Below are 20,083 nucleotides of genomic sequence, written 5' to 3'. Positions count from 1 at the left end.
ATGAGCCTGATTGGCTATGCCTCAACGCAAGGAATTCAGATATTATTCGCCTCGAGCTGGCCAGAGCCGTGATCTTAACGTGAACGGGGCGTCGCTTCGCGTCGCGTCGTCCATCTTGACCGAGGCCCGACGCGACCGCGACGCGGAGCTCACGATTTCCGAACCAGATAAAGACGCCCTTGTCTGGTGACAGAAAGCGCGTGCAAACGAATGCGTTTCACCCAGAGAATTTCAGAATGGAATCTTAATCGGCCCGCCGAGTATTTTAAAGTCGGACGAAACTGCCAACCTTAACCTCTGACACGACGCGGGAATATTTCACAGAGTCGATAGCGTCTGGAAATGAAAGGAAGAAACGTAGAACGCGGTGGAATTTTTAATAAGTGGCTTAACAAATTCTTCTTCCGCGTCCATGATCACCTGCTGGAATTGCACCTAAGTAGTTGACACTGAAATGGATCCCGTGGATTTTCGAGGTGCTTCGGAGTGTCTGGAGCGAGCAAGGTCCCCAGGAGAACGCATCGATCAGCAGGCTTTCGGAGGAACAGGATCTAGAGGATTTCTAGTCGAACTGGTCCAGCCATTGCCGTGGAAGGGGATCCTCTGGAAGGATGTACGTGGCTACGCCACCCTTCTGGCTCGGCTCCGTAGGAAGAGCAGCAAGGGAGCAAACAAGACGAAAAGAAAGAACGAAAAGAAGCCCGGGCTAGGGGGCGAGGTAGTCCTAGACGGAGAATCGCGAGGAGTAGGGAGTAGGACGTAGGGCGTAGGACGTGGGTATACAGGCGTGTGTCCTATACACAGAAAAACTGTGCTGTGTCATGGATAGAGCGACAGTCGACCTTGTCTCGTGACGTCACCGACCGTCTAGACGAGATCCACCGCTTTCAATGTCCCCCATTCTCCCCTATTCTTGGATTAAATTCGAGAAGTAAAAAAACTCGAAAACGAGCCACAACGGGCAACCCGATCCATCCCGTTCAGTGGATTCCCCGCATTAATTTCGACGACCTCGCCGCTTACGCTGCTCTCGCACTCGTCGCCCCTGCTGCAACCATCGTCTCGTTTGCACGCTTTGCACGCCTCCTTCGCAGCGCTGCTCCACTGCCACGCTAATCGCTACTACGCCCTTGTCCTACCACCTGCGGACCCAGACCGCTCCTGATCGCCGCGCCGCGTTTCCTGGCCTCCTCAGCTACGGACCAGTCTTTTCAGGCTCACCCTTCCCTGTCCTGCGTCTACTTTCGCTCTCGGAGCTGGATATCTGGCCCAATGCCGTGTTTATGTGTTTATCCTGGTTGCTTTCAGGGACTCTGATCAATAGTACACACAGGGTCATCGTTTAATCTTGCAACCCGCCGTCGCGCGAACAGGTAAAATGGCAACTGCGCCTCACGGACGTTCGGAGAGCTGCCAGTGACCGCTGGACAACAGTGATGACCATGCTTCGAAAATTTAGGGATGGTCTCTTTCAAATTAACGTCGCAAAGAGACATTCGGAATTTCTCGGCTCGGGTTGAAGAATTTGGGGCCTTTTTCGTATAACTTTTATTTCATACTGTGTTGATAAACAATAGGCTAGTTGTTTCTGTATCATTACATTCATAAATTGAGAAATTAAATTTTTATTCAACCATGTGTTAGTTCTGCAGATCTCAGAATCTGTTGTGCTGTTTTTCTTTTTTATGTGATTTTATTCTTAATGCAGTGCATGCATAGATCGGACGTAAGGGGTAACTAATGTTTTAACCTTTTAGCTACTCAACGCCACGCCTGTCATTTTTTTGGAACGATGCGCCATTATCGTAGCTTTTACACGCAGGTGGTGAAAAATCTCTTCGTACAGAGGTATAGCACCGCGGTCAACCCTGTCGTAGCTAAAATTTTTTAAATTGAGACGGGTACGGGTCCAGTCGACGTTGTTTTCGAACCTCATTACAGTAATCTGGGGTGCGAGTGGTAAACCGTCATGAAAGCGGAGCGCGCGGCTCGCTTACCTGGGACGGCAAATTCCCAATAGCTCTTTGCCACGTTAATTTCAAAGAGACCATCCTAAAATTCTCGAAGCTCGGGCATCACTGCTGTCCAGCGGTCGCTGGCAACTCTCCGAACGCCGGGCCGGTGCATGGTTGTAGTGGAATGCGTCCGTGAGGCGCTGTTGCCATTTTACCTGTTCGCGCGAGCGCGGGTTGCAAGATTAAATGATGACCCTGTATACTGTATATATTATATAGTAGCTATCGTTGGCGGCTTAAGAAGATCGTGCTGTAAAATTGCCATCATAGATCCCGCGGAACAAGACAGATTTCAATCTTCGTGTTCGCGCATCTCCCAGGATCTATGGTAAAAAATTCGGACAGACTGGACATCGACCAGCGAAATGGCTCGTAGGTATAAACCTCTCGGCCGATCTCGCCAATTAGTGTGAATTATAAGCTTGGGAATGGAGGAGTGAGGAATTAGCGATGATAGATTCTACGGTGGCAGAAATGTCTTCATCTTCCGGGGAAGATATTATCCGGAGTATATTCCCTTGGGCGTACAAGATTCCTGGCGATCGTCGGCGAAACTAAATTGGGGATCGAACTGAAAGTCGAGCGGACGGTTCTAAGAAAAACTGAAAACCCGCAGAGGCAAAACTGTCCGACGACACGCGATCCTAAGCTTAGGGTGGATGTAACGAGAGCAGGTGTGTGGCAAGGTGAGAAAAGGGTAGTACTCGAAGACCCTCGTGCAAAAGGAAGGAGCTCCGGAGATCCTGTTGCGAACGGTTGCGAACGGTTGCACCGGAGCAAGCAAAAGGATCCCTCCTTCGCCGCGTAGGAACGCGTGCTTTCCTCGAGGTTAAAGTGCCGATCGATGTACGCACTCCTCGGCCACACCCGTCGATGTTCCTCCTTTGGCTGGCTTGCCGAACTTGGAGGAATCGATACTTGTATCGCGTCATTGAATATCGAATAGGCAGACGGTTATACGCGGGGAATATTATGGCACATTCGAGTGGCGAGGGGCATCCCAGTGAAGATTATCAACGAGCACGATTCGCTCGTCACCCGTTGCAATGTCAATGAAAATCTTTGAAAATTTCCCTAAAGGAATCAGCATGCTTCGAGTATAGTATACAAGAACTTAACCATAACCATTCTAAGACTAAGAAAAGATTACTGATATTGGCGGATTTTCTATTAAATCTAATAGCCTCAAGAATGTTGGAAATAATTTTAGGAACGAGGAATCAAACGACAGGCGTTGAATGTCTGTCTTGAGCGTGTCGCCTACTTAGGTGCCCTGATAGGCGTGGTATACTTGTTCTGAATACAGAATTTTTCGATATTAATACTCACTTTCATGTCGGCAATCAATGGCTTACGCAATCGGCGTTATGATTGCGGGATCGACTATTAACATAAAAGTGCATTGAACTAGGAAAAGTGAAGAAAAACGATGTCCTCGTTTGTATAATACGTTTGAGCTACGACCTGCGACAGGCCGGGCGCAATTCAGGCAGCGCGGCACGGCGCGGTGGGGAAACGTTGGAGCCGCAGCTTCCGAGGAGAGAAGGTGCCTGACTGTTTAAAACAATGCAGACCGAAATGTACACACATACATCACGCGATTGGGCACAATTAGGCGTCGGGTATGCACGTACGAAATGGCTGTTTGCCACGCCGCGCCGCGCCGCGCCGGCCGATGAGGCTGGTCAATTGGTTTTAAATCTCACGACGGGGTTTGCCCTTCGAGCTGCTCCAGCAGGGGTCACGGTTAAGGTCTGGCCTGCAGTGTCAGATCATTTTGGACGCCCGTGTAGGTCACTGCTTTTTAAGCGGCCCGATCACACGCCGTCAACGCTTTTAATTTCATGCACCGAGCCGTCCTTCGAACGCTGTTAAATCTATCCTCCCGCCTGTTCTTCGTCCGAGTCCCACGATTCGGGAACAGGAAACACGCGAGTCTAACTCTCCGACTGGCGCTAGCATAGAAGACACGTTCATCTCTCAAGCGTGACTGTAGTTGCGGTAAATGGGTAGGTGGGTGGCCAACTGCGTGGCCTTCGGGGCCGAAAATCTTTAGCTGGGAGTATAGCTAAAGGCGCGTGCTACAGCGGCAAGCAACGTTGGTGGACCTCCCTCCGAGAAAGTAGCGGCAGGCTGGCGCAACAGCAATTCCCCGACGAGTGTTTGGAAAATTGGAAGAAGTGGAATCGCAGCAGAAGAGTCGGCGGGCGGTTTTAACAGGAGACCACAGTCCAGACACAAAGGGGCTCGGCCGTGCCGTTGCGAGCGCATCAAGGGTCGCGCAGCGAGGCTCGTTCTTCGATCTGGCTCCAGCAAGGGTCGCGGTTAAGGTCTTGCCGGCGGTGTCGGATTATTTTGGACGGGCATGTAGGTCAGCTTCAGCAGCCGCGGCCGCGGCCGCAGCCACAGCCGCAGCCGAACGACACGACACGGTGCAGTGCCGTGGCACGTCTGGCCCGGGTCTGGCATATTAGCGGGCCAGATTGAAACACAATCGATTTAATGAAGCGATTCGTCCGCCAGGACGAGGGCCAAGGGCGAATCTCTTGCCAGGCTGATTCACCTGTTTGCTCTGACCTCTCCCTCGCGAGCGTAGCATCAACGGCCCGCCACGCTCCTGACCCGGGAATGGGAAAAAAAGTTGAGAGACGAGAGAAAGCCAATCGGCGACGATTGATATAAACGATTTAATGGCTCGCCCTCGACATAGCCTGCTACGCTGCAGCTTCCAGCCCTGACGCGACGCGACGAGACGCCAGACGCGTTCGGATTGTATTCCGAGGAAAGTGCAGCGCGAGTGTCCTGCGCCAGCTGCAACATCCGAGATGAACGATTCGATGTGCTGTGCTGTGATAAAACGACAGCTCAGACCCTGACAGAAGCGTGGAAGGTGATTTCTGACGTGCACCTTTGAATTACGTTATCGTTAACCCGATTCGCGCGAAGAAACTTAATGTCCCCGCGTATCTTCGTATTATCATCGACTTAGCCTCGATAGAAAGCGAAGAACAGAGACAATATTCAGCAAATGTTCCACCGCGATTGCGTAAAACGCTTTGTATCGGCCACGACAGATACAACGCAATATCGCCAGCATTTTCCTCTTTCCTGTCGACCGTATTTCACGCGCCCATAAAAATCCAATTGTCCACAGACGTGCCCGAAAATTCATTACCAATATCGGGGACGTTATTTGCATTTCCAGATTGTCGTATCGGGGAGCCACGGAGGCCGCGCGAAGAGCTGTTAGAGTTGAGAAGTTTAGGGGAAGGAAAGTTCCACTGTAAAGTTTCATCGCGAGCAAGTGGTAGGTACTCGCGAGGTCGTTTCATCATCCTTCAGGATGGTTCTCGGAGTGGCAGAAAAAATCGCTGCAAAGCTACAATGAATGCTGATTTAACAATGCAGAGATCCTCACCCGAGGTTCCTGAAGATCCTCTCGCGAACTCATCGGAAATAGCGGATCCTTTTCCGCGGCTGAAAAGTATGCATTATCTTCGCTGCTTGCGTTGTTATGCTAAACGATTTATACACCGGTGATTTATGATCCGCGATATATAACGCACCAACGTGCCATTACTTGCCAGATTAACGGGATACCTACTTCGCACGGATTTACTCGCAACCTGCAACTTACTCTTTTTCGCTGGGCCAACGAGTAGGAACGATCTGCTAACTATGTAGTAAAACAGAGAGGGGCACCGGTCGGTTGTCTTTGGAGCAGCGAGAGTCGATAAAAGCAGAATTTCGAGAAACAGAAGAAAAGGGAAGGTTGCGTTACGAGGCTCGGTCGAACTGACCAGTCAGAGGTGAAGCCTCGCGGAGGATTTACTGCTTGCTGCGAGACAAATTGGAGAAAAAGCAGCCGTGTTATGCTACCCACATGCCCGCCAGTTGAAAAAGAAACGTGGAGAAACCGTTTTGGTCTCTCGTTTCTTTCAATTTCCAACGATCCGAGTACGAGCTGAAAGATCGCGAATTTGCAAATTTGCTAGAGAAGGACAGGGAACGAGTCGTAAAATCGTCCTATGAAACTCGGCTAATTCTTGACCCAGTCCCAAGTCCCCCTCGTTCGTTCCCAGAAGTGAATCGCAAATCACCAGCCGCGACGCGTGACCGGTCAGAGACGAGCATCAAATAAGACAACTAAGAACCCTTTTGCTGCGTGGCAACACGGACAAATGGCGCCGATACAAAGTCACCCGGCACACAAATACGGATCCCTAGAGAAGTTCCACAGTCCACCTCGGGAGAGCTTTGAGGCTGGAATACGCGTCGTGTAACCAACTATTAGTAACCCAGACTTTAGTATTCCCGCGGTGTCGTCCCGCGCGAGACTTCCTCATTCCAGAGTTGAGCTATTGTGAACCTCTCCTCCGCCTCCGCCGCTTCTCTTTCCTCTTCACCCCCCCCTCCCCTCCCCCTTTTCCTTTACCAACACCCCCATCTGCCTCCTCTGCTTCTTCTCTTCTTCTTCTCGTGGCTCTGCTTCATCGCGAGTCCAATCGCGTTATTCGACCCTCGGTTACGTACTCGCCGAAGAACGTACTTCGTGATCCCTCGTCTCCTCCTCCTCCTTCTCCTCTTCGCAATTTTCTACCTTCGGTCTGCACACATTTTCCCGTTTTAACGACCCCCTACGTATCTGTGTGACTACCTTTCTCTCTTCTACTTCCTTGTTTTCTGCTATCGGATTCGGTACGGAGGAAATAACTGCAACCTTGTTGGCAATGGTACCTAAGTAGGTACTGCTTCGAATTCACGAGCGTTCCGAGTGGATATTCGGAGGGAAGTCGCGATAGTTTTGATTAATATTTAACAGGTGAACGATTTGGCCGCCCAGTGTCACCATCCCTTGCCACTCGTGTCTCCGCTGTAATCGCTCTTAATTCTAAAAGGTGATTCTACAAACAGCACTTTCCGATGAACCAGCTCTTCACCATTCCTACCGTCGACCAGCCTTCGCTCTGGCTCCTCAGCTAAGCAAATACCAATTAACAGGGCTAGCTTCTTCAGAGCAGTCCCGTTAATCTTAAAAACAGGAGACAGAGGAAGCCTTCCTACGTTCGTTCTCGGCTAAAAACACCTCCGAAGCCTCGAGCCACGCGTGCAGTTCTTGGAAAATTATTCTATGTAGAATCCGAAATCGTTTCGTCTTTACTGTTTCCTTTCTTCAGAAAATTAGTGAGGGAAACCTATCGCTATAGAACATTCTCTTTCCTGTCGCCAACACTATATGTATAAGTATGAGAAGAAGGAAAAATTCCTCGTTCCAAGTGCTGTTTTTATCGAGAAGCTTAACGAGTTAATCCTTTCGACCAGACATGAAAACAGACAACAGGACTTTCTTGCATTTCTTGCTGCATTGAAAGAGTTTGCTCGTGTAACCCTGCTCGTTTACACTAAACGAAGACGATACCAGCGTACAGAAACACGTGCACGCTATCGTTACGTAACTGCATTAAGATAATTGACAAAGTGGGGATACGAGTGATACTTGTTCAACGTTGCATGGCTGACATCGGCGCACGCGAGGTTCAAGCGACGATGAAAAATATCAGGCTTCTTTCTGGACATTCCTCTCTGAAATGTATATTCCTTCCAACTGGTAGAATTTGGATACACCGACCAAAAGGAGGTCAAGCTTTACTTTTTCTCGCCTGGTCTCCAGATGGAACCATCTTTCTAAAACACAGGTTTCGCAGAGAAAGGATCGAAGGGCAGGTTGACGTATCGCTCTATTCGTCAAAAATACGTGACGTCATGCGAGATGATGTCGGCGGTATCCTCTTGAAATTCTAATCTCGGGTTTCTTTGAGCTGAATAAAATTCGCCGGTGACTTTACCATCTTTCGCCTTTCCTTTTTTTTTCTTCATCACGGATGATGAAAGTCGACCTACTTAACATTGAAATAAATCAGCGATCGTTCGTCGAGTGATTCAACAGGACACGTTCACGGATCGTGCGATGGGATCGCAGAGAAAAAGTTCGCGAGGACAGAGAACGCTCGAGCCGGGAGCGTTTCCATGCAAATTTCATGGGGAATAAATGTGCAACTTTAACCATGAAGCCCTAGCGCCGACCAGTTACCCAGGAAAATATTAATTAAGTAGGTACCCCAACTGCTGCACCCGAGGGACTTTAATTAAATGCCCGTCGTTATACTTTGGCGATCGCGATCTTTCGTCTTCAAAGCATCTTGAATGGAGTCCGCCGTCGTCTTCGCGCTCCTCGAGGAAGATTTCATCGGCGTCCAGGATATTCAGGTAATTTAACGATCGATATCCATGGCGACTGGTCCAGTCCAGTTGATCGCGACGAGAGAAAGGCAGCGTGATCAGAGTGGAAATTACCCTAGATGGAAAGCTAAAGCCAAAGGCAGAAAGTGGATGAAAGTATCGCGGGTTGAAAGAGCCCCCGTGCTGTGGAATAAATGGCCAGTGATTTACGATCTCGCGCACCCCTAGCAGCGCCGACCGCCTCGTAAACAACGCGAACACTCGGAAATTTCGTTAGCTCCACAAGTCGACGATTTGTGCTCAGACGTGCGATCTGACCACCGGCGCCATCGACCGTCTACAGTCTCTAGACTCTAGGACTTGATCTTCTTCCTTCCGCGGAGGAGCTCGCGGTGCTCGGTTACCTCGGTACGATCCTCAGCGTGCGACCGTGAATTCGCGAACAGAACCAGGTTATCGAAGCCGGGGCACAGTTTTTCCCCGTTGAAAAAGCCACGGCTCGGTCGTATCGCTCGTACTTGATTGCGTGCATCGCGTGTGGGAAGATGACAATGCACCGGTGGCCTCGCGCCCGATACGCCTTACGTGCTTGCACTCTCGCTAGGCCCTGGGGAATTCTGTTTCGCGATCGGCGAGCCTGTGACTCGCTCTCCACCATCTCTGTTAACGATTCGCCACCGACGCCACCGGCTCGCGATTGATATTCCAACCCCGACGACATGCCGCGCCGCACCGCGTACGCCCCTGGCAAATGCCCAATTACTACGCTGTCTTCCTTCTCTAGGACGCGGAAAAATCGGCTTCCAGCGAAACCGGCTAGGCTGCCGCACCACGGCCAGACCGTTCCCGCGACTTTAGGCCAACGATACCGCGCAAATTGCTGTAAAGGAAGCTTGATATTGCGGGCAGTGCGGCGGCCACTCGCAGATATTAGGTCGGGGCAGCTCTGTTGCTTCCAGAAGTTTCAACAGCCGGGAGATGATCCCGGCTTTATTGCCCCAGTTCCCGGCATAAATTGCTACGCGAGGGATCTTTGCGACGACCCCTTTTAACGGTTTTCGATAGCCGGCGGGGGAGTCGGAATCGTAACCGGAATCGTTTTCACTCGTCGCCGCGCCGTGTCGGAGCGTGGCCGTTCGGAATATTCAACTTAGGGAAATGGAATCCGCCCACGACCCAGATAGCTCAATTGGTCGGACCGATCTATCCAATCAATCTAAAGATTCCAGCTGAAATCCCGTGCCAGCGATCCCTGACCAGCTGATCCTTTTCTTCCCAACCGTTTCCAAGCGGGCAAATCTCCCTTCCGTTCTCATTTCCCTGCGTCGAAACGAGGGGCCAGGAGTTCGCAGACTCGAATCCTGATTCCGTCGGCTGCTATTTCCTGTGACCCGTGACGCCTCGATCGGTGCGGTGGGTTCTTTAATTAACGTTTCAAGGATGCCGAGCAATATTTCTAATTGAATTTTATTTTCCGGGCCGAGCGACAGGGTTAATTAATCGATGCTACGCTGTCTCGCCCATAAAAATTGGGCGGCGCTTATTTGTCAGCTACTGCGTCGCGATTGCCGCGAAATTGGATTGCTCGCCGAGTGTTTGCCAGCCAAAACGACGTGCCTGAAATTTGTTAAGGTCGGGGTTAGGATGGCTGGACAGAGGCTCGGGTAAAAGTTTCACGTTTCCAAGTGCGCGGCTAAAGGCGGCATCTCCTGCGACCGGAGCTTCTACGAACGGAGGTCGTCGATTAGAGCGAAAGAAGGCGAAAAAGAATAGCCAGAAGCTCGTCGTCGACACGCGTGTTCGCGTTCGTCGTATTGTTATTCCCGCGACGACGGCTGCTACGCCCCTGGCAGATGCCCAGTTTTTCTATTAGAGTCCAACGTCAAACCTTAGGAATGTGTTGCGCCGCGTCGGGATGGGCCGGGATGGGCCGGGATGGGCCCCATTGGCTGAGCATGGCCCACGGCTACGGGTCTCCATTCACACATCCTGTAATCTCCAGACGAGCCATTGTGCCACTAACTTGCTACTCGAACCACCCGAAAATCTGTCTCCTTTCTGGAGATAAATCGGCGACGCGACGGCTTCTGGGCCCAAAATACGCCTGGCAAGCAATTAGCGCCTTCTTCGTCTTCTGGCCCTGGCAAATAGAAAGTCGATCGTCGAGAAAGAAATTTGAAAAGGGGACACGAGGATTCGGTGGAACCAATCTCTGCGACTCTACGAAATAGGGAAAGTAGATTTTCTAGTGGATAGGGGAATAGGTGGCTGCGATGCCAACGACCGGTATCCAGAAGTCGAAAATCGGCGTGAGACAATAACTGGGTCACACCACGTTTCATTCCCGTCCCAACGAGCGACGCAAGGCGCTCTAAGTGGAAAATGAGCGAGCACTCGCTCCCGTTCATAAGGTTAAACGAGTGTGCAGCAAGCAGTTCTCGGTGTGTAACATTGTTAACGATCGCGGAGGAAAGGATACACGCTCGCTAGTCGCCGGAGTGAAAACGCGTTTATCATCCGGCAAGGAATGACTATCCCTCGATAATTGGAGGTAATTGATGTCGGATACGCGGCCCGGCCGGTGAGCGCCTCGAAACAATACATATACGAACACCGCCGTGCACCGGGGGGATTATGTCGAAGGAATTGTACGAGATTATTAATAAATATTCCATGAAAATCTCTCCCACAGTCAAATACCTACTTTACAACCGCAGCATCTGAAGTTGGCCGTTGGGGGACGCGTTACGTGGTTACGTAAACCCATTCATTCGCTCGGAAGATACCCGCGGATGAATATTTACAATCGCGATATCCACGTTTCGTTATCTAAAGAACCATTCATTCCGTTCGACTACTCTATAACTCATAACTCATAACTGACACAACAATAAACCACACAATGTTCGCGGCAATAGGCGCTGTCGCGTCCCAAGGAATCGGAGGCTCATTAAGGAATCGCGTTGCTTCATTAATTGTCTATTTGTCACGTTAAGGCTCGGCGCAGACGCGCGGACAGCTTTCAGTTAACGATCACCGGCGTCTTCGCCTAATCCTAATACAACGTACCATTATGAAATTAATCGCGTTCGATCAGAGGATTCTCCTATCGATTTTACAAGCGATTACACGAAAGCACGGAAATTCGCGAGCGCGAATAAAGAAGATCGCAAAGCGGATTCTCGCAAGTCCCAGTGGAACCGAGAATACGATCCTCTGCGTGTGTTAAGCGTCTAATATCTAATCCGACTTGCTGCATACTCCTGGCGTTTATAGAGCAAGGGAAACGAGCTGGTCGTAAAACTTGGCGGACGTTCCACGGGAACGGGCGGCTTAAATCGCGGAATAATCGCGCTACTGTCAATCGCGCGGTACAATAAACGTCTGTCGGGCCTAGCCGGCTTTCGTTAATCACGATAATTGAAGATGCGGGTACACTGCCCGTGGGGCTTTCTCGCAGGTGTGGCGAGCAGGTGAATCCAACGAGTTGCCGCCGCGCCGCGAAAACCTTAAACCAGCCGCCTTTCGACACGTTTCGTCTCCCTGTCGATCGTGAAACGGTTCGCAGCGAATTGCCCGCTCGGATATCCAGTCATCCACGATGGACGTGAACCGCGGGGAAAGGTCAACTGGAGATTGCTGGCAAAAGTAATCTTGTCATTCGTATTCTTATCTGGGATCTAACTACTCCATTGTTTTCAAGTAGTCCTGGATCGTGTTCAGTGATAACGCTTATCGAAACCTTATTTAAATCTGCGCGGTTTCGTACCGTGTCCTCTCTAAATGAGTCAACAAGCTGGAGTGCATCGAAGGATACCAGTGTTTGGTGAATGAAATTTTGTATCTGCGAAGTGGAAATTTGAAACGGCCTGGATGCCAAACAATCTCAACCCTGTTTTGTTTCTTTAAGCATCTCTGGCTGCCAAGAGCTATCCGAATAATCTGTATTCGCGTCTACTACTTACAATGATTCATATACCTAAGTAGTTGGGACTTTTCGCTCCGGCCACGCTCTACCGCGCAAGGGTTGAACAGTCAAAGGCTGTTCGGCCCTGACCGCTCGATTCCCGATTGAAATGTCTCCGTTCTCCGACAATGACCTTTCCTCCGTTTCTGCCCCTCTTTTCAACTGCCGCGCCCGGTAGAAGAGAAGGACGCTGTCTTTCGCAAACTCTGGTCCTTCTCTATCCTCGGGATCCTCAACTGGGTCATAAGTGAACCTATCCCGGATTCAGGTCAGCCTTTAATTCATTAACGGAGCCACTGCCCTGTGAAATCTCTCGGATCTTCAAACCGTACTCCGCTTCCCTTGAAAACTTTTGTGCCTTCAAAGCACTCCGCGCTGAGGCGAGAGTTCAACTAATTGCAAGCATCACCCCCCTTCTAAATAATAACAGAGCGAGTCGAGCGATTCCGCTGGCGTTGAGCAAGAATCGACATTATCGCCGGCGCATCGGGGCCTCGACGACAATGGGGGACCGTGGGAGTATTAATTAACACGATTAGCAACCACGGAAGATACTATCGATTCTCCCGGACTAGGCGTGTTTCTTGGCTGAAGCGCGTTAATGGAAGCGTATTTACCGTTCGCCCCGCAGCGCTGGCCGTCGCCAAATACAACGCTGATCAATAGGAGGACGTTCGCGCCGCGCCACGCGATTTGCATATGTGTATATGCAAATTCATAGTAATACCGTCAATAGCACGCGATGTACGCGCTCGTGGCACTGCGCGTCGCGTCGGTATAAATCTCGCCATTGGCCGATATTCTTGTACTGGACGTCGCGCCGTGGCTTGCAAATTCGCCGCGGCGATTATTTTCGGGCTGCGCGAGAAACGCGGGGCCCGCTGAGGATTAACGAGTCGACGGATGTAGACCGCTATCTCGCGTTGGCCGATGACAAGATTAATTATTACCGATCCAAGTATTACCGATTGGGAGGCGCTGAATCGATTCTCGCGGGATCTCTCTCCGACTACTTACAAGTAAACATTCACTTATAGGGAATAGAGTTTCCCGATTTGTAATATATATTTTTAAAGTACTCGGTAAAGTAAAAAACATACAGATGCCAGGTTTTAGCCAATTATTCTTAAATAAGAGGATTTGCAGATATAATTTTCAGGATTTCTTAGTTACTATGAGTACTTTAAAAATATATATTCGAAATCGGGAAACTCTATTCCCTATAACTGAATGTTTACTTGTGAGACTGAGGCTAGTCACGCTCGTAATTGACAGATGTTCCTACGACAAACAACCCATGCAACGCGAAGAATTTCGCGGGATCGCCGTCGGAACGAGCGGTTATCCGAGTTCGCGAGGAAACGGACAGCAGGTGGGCACCGTTGCCTACACCGCGCACCCGACGAAGATGGAGTGGCGCCAAATGTCGTGGATGCAATTCTCGAGGAGTCCCGGCTGAATGACAAGTAAATCAAGCATATAATTGCAATTCAATTCGCACAGTGGCACAGATACGCGACATTAGAATTCCGCTTGCGCGGGCCCGGCGTTGTACGCTAGCTGCTTGTGCACACGCGCACAAAGGCACGCGTGCAGGCACATGCAGCGATGCACCTACGAGGCAGGCGTGAATTGGAGAGCCGAGAGCCGAGGCACAGGCGATACGTCTTCAAAGGGTCCGGGGCCCGAGGACAGTCGCGCGATACGCGAATCGGGCCTCCCTTTTCGAAACGGAAAGCCCAGGAATGCGTTAATGAACGCGCTGAATAAATCTGCGAGTAGGCGTAAGAATGCAGCCGGTGATCATAAATTATGGCAGGGGTACGCGCCGTTACGAAGTCTCTGAGATATTGGCTGGTGCTGAAAGTGCGACGAATACCAGTGCTCGAGTATACCTACAAGTGGGTGCTTGGATCGAGACAGACTTGCTGAAATTTCAAAGGCGGCCGAGAGGAATGGGATATTCCACCGACGCGGTCGGTTTCCTTCCATCAAACTTGCCGTAATTGGGGAGACGTCCGAGAGCACCCTGAAATAGGTAGTTTCGAGGATTGCCGCGAATCGCCTACTAAATCTCGGTTCGGCTCAGGGACGTCCATTCGCGGCGCGGCGCTGCTCGTATCCCTTCGAAACACCCTGCGCACTCCTGATTGCGCTCGACAGCGGAACTTTGCCCGAGACGGAGGGCATAAATAGGTAAGTGCATCGCGAGCCGAGGAGGCAAGGGTTCAACAACTTTCAGACTCCATTTGTCGCTTTGCACGGAGGAATAAACGAGAAGGGAAACACATGGAAAAAGCTGCGCCTCCGTTTTATCAATCTTTTTAGCATAATGGCTCTGCTCCCCGAGAAATCGCAACAAAGCTGTAACCTGATTAGAGTCGCGAAGAAAACACGCGAATGCGACGCCTTTGCAATTCGAAACGAAAAATACGCCGTAGACGCCGCGCAACGCCATTAACGATTTCAATTAACCCACCTGAAATTCGAGTTCTACTACAGGGGAAACTACAGGCGGCAAAGGCTAGAACAGCACGCTAGCAAGATGTCATTGGCGGAGGGGGCGGCGTCCGAGGCAGCGGCAGCGGCAGCAGAGGGTGCACGGGGGCTAGAACCTAGAAGGTTAACAAAATCAATACCGGTGGGTGGCAGAGAGCTGGTGGTCGGGGCGCTGGGGGGCTAGGTCGGCCACTGACCTTTATCCAGGCCAACTGCATCATCCCCGTTTCTACGCGCGCACGCACGCACACAGGGAAAGTCGTCTATTTTCACGGCGAGCCATTTTCGTCGGATGAAAACAATCCGACCGTGCGCCGCGCGCCGCCACTGCTGAATGTCTGACAAGAGAGAGACCGGGTCTCGACCTTTCGCGCTCGATGGAATCGCGAATCATCGATCCGACGACCAAACGATACCACGGTCTCCGTCAGAGCTCCTAGCACCCTCGCCCCCACCGTGCCGCTCTTTTTCCCCAATAAGACGCCGAACACGATGAAATTCTGTTTTCGGAACAGCTCCTACGGGTTTGCTGAGACTCTGCTCTACTTATGAATTCGTCGGGATACCTAGCCGTGTAATGACCCAGCTAACAAGTTAATGGCGCTTTCCTCGATCGAGAAATTGCGACTTTCGCGATAGTGATTAGCGATTACGAGCGGACGTGTTGAGCAAAGTAAAGCCAAAGGGCATATTTCGCTTCGGCCAGATCGAGCTGGAATGGTCAGCGCTCTACTCGCAGCAGCAATTAAGACGGAGCCACGGGGGAAAATGGGGAAAGAACCGAAAGGCGGGAAGCTTATTTCATTGAAAATTCATGGCGCCTTCTCACGACCTAGCCGAATGAAATGCTGCTCTTTAACACGAATCGTCGTTAAGCAACGTCGAGGAGCGCAGCGGCGCGTTTAGTTATCGTCCAACGTGTTACGGTCGACCTGAAAAATTTTTGTCACCTTTTCGTTATCAATTAGCGTGGTCGATCGCATCGCGAGTTCTAAGGATTGGCCTACATAGCGATAAAAGTACGAAGACTGTGAAAAGGCAATGGAGACTGCGAAGCTCCTTGGAGTCTGGAATCGTCGGCAGGTGCATCCGCGGAGGACATTTACCATTACCCTCTATCATTGCCCGAAACAGTGAGTGGGCCCGGCGCGGTCCGCGAATCGCGATGCGCGCACCTGTCGCGTACATATATATTCACGCTTAAGCCGAATCATTAGGCCTGTCCGTTCCGTGGAACCAAGTTGGCGCGACACTCGAGCGAGTTCCGCTGAACATCACCTTTAACCGTCAAGCTAGACGGAACTGAACTTCCGTGAACCGAATTGGAGCGTGGTCTGCAGATTGCAGAAACCCTTAATTCCACTTGAAATTCGAGAAACTTGATACCCCCGAGGCTCTCTTATTGTTAGAGTCCCAGAGACGCCTATTAAGCTGAAACGCAACGGAACCTCTTTTCGGAACCCTCGAGCTGCTAATCGGAAGGTTAAAAAAGTACACAGCACCGGGAATAATGTTAACGCGGCAGAAGCCATTGATACGAATTCGTGGCAAGTTGGACGGGGCGCGACGCGGCTGCGATCATTGAGCAAACTTTGTTGCAACAAGTCATGAATTACGATCGCGGATCAAGTGAAAAGTCAAGTATTACCGACTTGACAGAATCGAATGTTTGCGTGGCGGTGGCTCGATCAGCCGAATAGACAGCGACAGATCGGCAACGAAGACGAGAGCATCGGGGGGGAAGGGAGGTGACACGAAATATGAAAGTCAAGCCGGGGCTTAACTTGGCGCTACAACGAGACAGAGCGAAATGAACGGCGCGGCGTGGCGCGGCCAACTGAGAGGAGAGACGAGGCATTAGCATTTTTCAGCGGCGAGAATTAGAATGCTACACGTTGCACGGTGGGACTGGTCTAGATATTTTAATGAAATTTGGCTCAATTTAACCGCAAATGTACGACCTTTAAGTTGTATTAATATAAGTGATATTAACCCTCGGAGGCCCGTGCTAGGCCCGTATATTTAGACCCATGTTTACGAAAAGTGGGGCTACTGGCCATTTACAATTCACATTTTATTAACATCCTTACTAGTTACTGTATTATATTGTGGTAAACCCCGTTTTTTAATATTTCCTATCGTTAAGAGCTTAGCAAAAACCAATTTAAGTTTGTTACAAAGTTAATTACACAGCAATATATTCTATTAAGGCTATACATTCGGGTAAAATGTTAACAAACATTTGCAATAGGTGTAATTGATATTCTTCTCTCTTAGAAACAAAAATAATTAGGTGCTACTTTGTGCTAATATGATTAAATTCATTAAAATCTCTAGATTAGAAGCAAAGTTATAGATTTTTGATCGCCGTCGGGTCGTTTTGTCCCACTGTGCGTTGGCGGAGACGGTGAACCACGACGACGTCCTTGCCGAGCAATGCTGTCCTGTTGTCGGCTCCGCCGCGCTGCCGAGTCCACGTGACCCGCTTTTTTCTAGGATGTAGGACGAACTACTAGCGCGCGCCCTCCTATGTATCCACTGGCTCTCTCTTTCATTTAGAAATCCACGCATGCGAGCGACGCGAATGGAAGCCGTGGCGTGGCGTCGCGTCGCGTCCGTTTCATTGACCACGGATCTATCAGACGCGCCGTGGATCATGGGATTCGCGCAACCGCGAATGCTAACAATGATGTAAGCGAATACGATACGCGCGTACGGAATAGCCGCGCCAGCGATAGATGAAGTAATATGAATTTAGCGGGCGTATATTTATGAAGGATTAACTGCGAAACGTTCCCCGAGAGGCTATCGATTTAGTCTAGAGATCAGAGTTCCGTTCCACGCCTGTGACGAAGCAAGTGTGCGCGATCGTGAATTGCTATTGCTAGGGCTGGAACCCGGAGTGAGACAGCTCGCAGCGGTACGTGGAAACGGAGAGCACGAGTAAAACGACGCGCGAGCGCGCTGAGATTTGAAGCGCGATTGCCGGGGAGGTTCAGTGAACGGGACGTCGCGTCGCGTCGTTCTACAATAACGATAAGGGCGATGCATGTGCAACATCCACAGCATCATCACGCCCGCTAATAGAGCAGAGCGATCGCGACGGAGCTGGAGGGGCTTGTTCCGCGACGCATGAGCTGGCAAATGAAAAGAAATGACGAGCGAGATGAAGACAAATGGTTCGCGGTACTAGACCCGATCTCCTAAAAGTAACGAGAGGCAAATCAGCGGAACGAATCGAACGTCTCGGGGCGCACCAGTTCACCAGCGTGTAAAAGTTCATGTAACGCGCACGAGCGACGACCTCGTTCCCCTTCGTGCAACCACGTTCTTTCGAATAACGCTCCTCCGCGAGAGATCGCCCGCCATTTCTCTCCTTCCCTGCCCCGTCGCATCGCACGCGCTGAATAACCGCTCGATAATTAATATTAATTTCGAGCCAGCGATCGCGCGATGTCACGACCAGCAACGTTTCTAGCGAGAGATCGCCAGCGCTGACGTCAACGTCCGCTCCAAGGATGATGGACCACGTCCATTCCCGCGCAGGACACCTCGTTAGTATTGAAAAAGTGTGCAAAATGCATCTGTCTCCACCCCGGGATACGGCTTTTGTAAATTGTAACGCAAGGTTCGAGGATCGGCTAGAAACGTTCACACGGAAGATCGAGTGGTATTCCGCGCGGGCAGCCCACGCGGAATTGCCGATTAGCCAATTCTCTTAGTCGATGCAAATGAAGCGCGATCGTATGACCGCCACTTCCGATACGTATTACGTAGAAATTTCGGCGTAGAAAGCTAGCTCATTGAACCTCGCCTCGCCATCGGGGCGCTTTGCATACAGCTCCACGCGAGCAGAATGCCTCGCTGCCGTCCGAAAAACTTCCTGGGATTCTTGGACTCTTGAATTCTTGCAACGCGGACTTCCGTGAACCGATAGATCGATCGAAACGTGGACGGCATTCCGCGGAAGCTGGCTTCGAGCGTGCTTGCAAAGTGCTGTGACTGGAAACTACGATAACGCAAAAGTTCTTCCACCGAACAAGACAAAGAATTCCCCAGCGAAAATAATTATAATTTAATTTCCATCCACTACCGCTCCATAACGAACAACTCTATTGGGTGAAGCTGTAAAATGCTACCTGCCCCCACTCCTGGGAAAGCTCGGGGCGTATAGGTAGCGACCGGAGCGTTAACGACGGCATTAAAATCTCGCGGTGGCGAAGGCGTTAATGGCAGAGCGGACGGAGGATTGCGCGCGATCGTCTTTTCCCTCGTTTCCACAAAGGCAGCCGCGCCAACACTTTCATCTTCAGGGGGTAGATTCAGCCCGAGTGACTTGCACTACGTGGCCGACAATGAGCGCGGGCAAGCGCGGGCCTCGCCTCGCCTCGCCTCGAGTCCTGCACGCATCGCCGAGATAAGTGCTTCGACCCCGACCACCACCGACCAGTGTCGAGAGCCGAGAGCGATGCGTGAGACTCGGCATCGCATACTGCCAACGAGATTGCGTCGATTCTGCCGCGAGATAAGAATGCCGTGATAGATGGAACCGCGAGTCCGGAATTGGACGGGTTCAACCGACAATTAGACCGGACAATCGGCCGCGGTTGACGATGCTAACGGGTTTAACTCAACGGCCACGCGTTCACACCGCATCTCTTTTTAAATCGGTCCAGGTATCCCGGTACGTCCAGTCCAATTAACAAAACGTTATCTTGTAATACTTAAAAGAGATTCGACCCCGAAAATATATTCGGTGGACGATCGATGGGACAAATTGAAGCGCCGCGCCGTGGAAAGAGAAACGCTGCGGGCGCGGGCGCGGGCGCGTTTAACGCGCGTTCATCAGCTAATTACGCAAAGAAATAATTAAGTTATTTTCCGCATGCAACCGGGTGAGCCACTAATTAGGCATAACAGCACGCGATGCAAACACGGCCGTGATGCGTCTACCTACCTACCTACCTAATGCATAAGTATGCGCGCTGCGCCGACAGGCGACACACTCGTTTTCCACGTACCGTTCTTTTGCCCCGCGCGAAACTGCACGCGTTTAAATGTTGGCTCGGACAATAGATCTGATCTTCTATACATCAACTATTTTACGCGAACCAATCTCGTGCCAAAATGAACGAAGCTTTGCATCTCATGTTCCAAGGTCAGGATTCACTTGTACAGTAATATATTGTTCGATACGGAATAATGTTCAGTTTATACCTAAAGGCGCAGATATACCTGTTATCGCACAATCCTGCATCACTTTACACAACGATAATTTGTAAAGAAAACTGCGTGCTTTATGACCACCATTCGAATTCAATTGCGACCGCGAACCAACCACTGACTGCGTATACTTCGGGTT

At 50.7% G+C, this 20,083-nt stretch overlaps 1 protein-coding gene across 1 annotated transcript in view; it reads right to left on the bottom strand.

Moving 5' to 3' along the window:
- The window catches only part of Oatp74d (Organic anion transporting polypeptide 74D), a 77,552-nt gene that overhangs the window by 55,391 nt on the left and 2,078 nt on the right, over positions 1-20,083 (bottom strand). The window lies entirely within an intron of this gene.

This window comes from Andrena cerasifolii, chromosome 14, assembly GCF_050908995.1.
Source record: "Andrena cerasifolii isolate SP2316 chromosome 14, iyAndCera1_principal, whole genome shotgun sequence".
NCBI classification, from domain to species: Eukaryota; Metazoa; Arthropoda; class Insecta; order Hymenoptera; family Andrenidae; genus Andrena; species Andrena cerasifolii.
Note: the sequence above shows the minus strand (reverse complement) of the source record. Positions and strands in the feature narration are given on the sequence as shown.